Raw genomic sequence first — 2,580 nt, 5'->3', positions numbered from 1 at the left:
TGGCTGCCTTAAGGCGCAGCGGAGCCCCGGTCCCTGCAATGACTTAACCCTGCACGCCCGTCACTGCCGGGAGAGCCAGCGGAATGGGTGCTCCGACTGCGGGTCTTTAAAAACCCCTATTCCCAGGGCCCGTGCCCATCTTGGCAGCGGACCGCATCCTCCCGCGGAGTCTGCGTTTGAATGACTCAGCGGTATCCGAGGCTGTGTGGGTTGGCAGGCGCTCAGAAGGTGGCCCTTTTGTGCGAGGACGGTTAGGTCGGGCCCGTCTATTTGCTTCCTTTAAGGTCGCAGGGGAACTGATTTGGGGAAAAATCTCTGGTTGTTGCTCCCATAGATGTCTGCCTTAGCTGGTTCTCCCTTAATCGAGTTGACTTTTGGTCCTCATAGCATTGGGTTTGGGAGGCAAAGGTTCGGAAGCCAGTGGGTTTTTTTTTTTTTTTTTTTTTTTTTTTTTTTTTTTTTTTTTCATTCTGTTAGGGTTGGGGCGGGGGGCAGGTGGCGGGGGAAGTGCCCCAAGACCGGCCTGGCCCGGGAAACAAGGTCACGTTCTCTGCGCAGCAGCGGGGCTGCCTCGTTCTTGGCTCCGGGCTGTGGGGGCAAGCAGCTTCCTCCGCTGCTTATTCTGATCAGCTTGTCATTAGACACAGTCAGGAAGGCCCGGGCGTTTTTCTCTCGGTTTTTGGACCCTGGTTAATGTGATTGAGGAGGAACAGAAAGGGTATCTTTCTGCATCCGGGCGTTTTTTCCATCACCATCCCCCCTCCCTCCCCCGAGCCCCCGTCACTTGCCCGGTTTTTCTCTCCTGTGGGCTACACAGCCCGATTGGAAAGCAGAAGACTTTTAAGTGCGTTAGAGGGGGCAATAACCTTTATATTTTGGAGATGAAGGAGCAGAAACTTTAGATTGTAATCTCTATCTTCAGGCAGGGACATTAAGATCCATGTTGCACATAATTTACAGGTAAAGGAATTTCGATGATCTGATGTTGCTTTCTTGACCCAGCAGGTATGCTTAGGCCTCCTTGCGGATCCTTATCTAAATGTCATGATCTCACAGCCACCAGGGCAATCTGGTAGAAACGCGGAACAGCCCTTTTCCTCTAAGGACAGTCCTTTTCCTATAAGAAAGAGGAGGCGTGAGGGCTGTACCATTCTCTGGAAATTGCACACCAAAAAGGATCCTTCGCTTATTGCTTTGCTGGTCTCTGGCTCCTTTTGGCTTCAAAAGTTTCTCCCAAATCGGGTGATACTCCACTCTCCTATAATAACATCTAGAAGTGACAGTTAACTGTATTGATAGTTGGCCGTGTACCTGAGCATTTTCTGCCTGTAGTCATTCACTCTGTCTTAATCATCCGCCCACCATTATAATCCCCATTCTACAGAGGAAGACTGAAGCGCTCAGATAAATGAAGTAACTTCCTAAAGGCTTCACACAGCTGGTCTGTTGCAGACCTTGGATTGCAGCCCTGCTTTGGGTCCTTCCTGCTATAATGCTCCTCCGTGTCTAATACAATTCTATCAGAATTAAGTGTGTGCACTGTGTACCTCACACTATTAGGTACTGGATGTAGAGAATAAACTGTTGCTTCCATCAAGAGTCCAGGGTAGTATGAAGCTCTGTTCTTAGTAGCTCTGTGTAAGTTACCAACTCTGAAATGTACCTGTTCCTAAATCTAGTTAAATTTCCTATGTTTCCTTAACATTGAGATCCATCCCATTTCCATTTCCATGCATTCACCTGGAATGTTTCAGCTAATTCTCCCTATTCCCTTCCTGCTGCGTTTGGTATTAAATTTTCACAAAATGGTATAATTTGTAAACTATTTGGACCATCACTCAGACCTCATCATCCCTCCAGTTAAGTTTTAACCAGTTATGAGCTTCCCAGCTGCTCCTTAGGTCCTCAGCCTGTGACCTTCTTTCTAGCTGTGACGCAGGAAGAAGAGCTTTGCTGAGTTCTGAGGTTTGATTCCAGTTTGGGGTAGAACCCTGAATCTTGTTAAAGTGTTCTGCTTACCAAATAGAGGGTTAGAGTAAATTATTTCCAAACCCCCTTTCAGCTCCACCATTGATGGGTGGTGGTGAAGCAGCCACGTACCCTGACTGCTCACATAACTCAAGCTTAGCCCCAGCAGAGTCTTGAGCTGCCAAACCTGAATAGGAGTGATTGTGCCTTGAGAGAGAAGGGTTTCATGGGTTCTTAAAATGACCTTAATAGCTACAGTGTGTTGAAAACCTGTGACATTTCAGGAAACTGTTAGGCACAAGTTGTCTATTTTTTTTTTTTCATTGTCTATTTTTTAAATACATGGACAGCCCCAAGGAGTACTAGCCACATTTCATTTCACAGAAGAGAAAAACATGAGCAAAGCCTCTGGCCCGGAGCTCACTGTAAGAGAGTAGCAGAGTTGGGATTCTTGGAAACCTAAACATTTTCTGGTAAAGCAGTGCTTTACTCCTCTCCTTCCTTTTCCTCTCCAAGTCCTCCCACCTAACCCCCCTAGCAGATGTCTTCTTTGCAGTTGGCTTTTTTTCTGCTTCCTTGTTGTGGTTTCCTTCTTTTATTAAAAAAAAAAAA

The 2,580-nt window shown here is 46.8% G+C and overlaps 1 protein-coding gene across 1 annotated transcript in view; it reads left to right on the top strand.

Moving 5' to 3' along the window:
• The window catches only part of GABARAPL1 (GABA(A) receptor-associated protein like 1), a 7,731-nt gene that overhangs the window by 445 nt on the left and 4,706 nt on the right, over window positions 1–2,580 (top strand). The gene's annotated exons all lie outside the window — the stretch shown is intronic.

This window comes from Myotis brandtii, unplaced genomic scaffold (assembly GCF_000412655.1).
Source record: "Myotis brandtii unplaced genomic scaffold, ASM41265v1 scaffold1914, whole genome shotgun sequence".
Lineage (NCBI taxonomy): Eukaryota > Metazoa > Chordata > Mammalia > Chiroptera > Vespertilionidae > Myotis > Myotis brandtii.
Note: the sequence above shows the minus strand (reverse complement) of the source record. Positions and strands in the feature narration are given on the sequence as shown.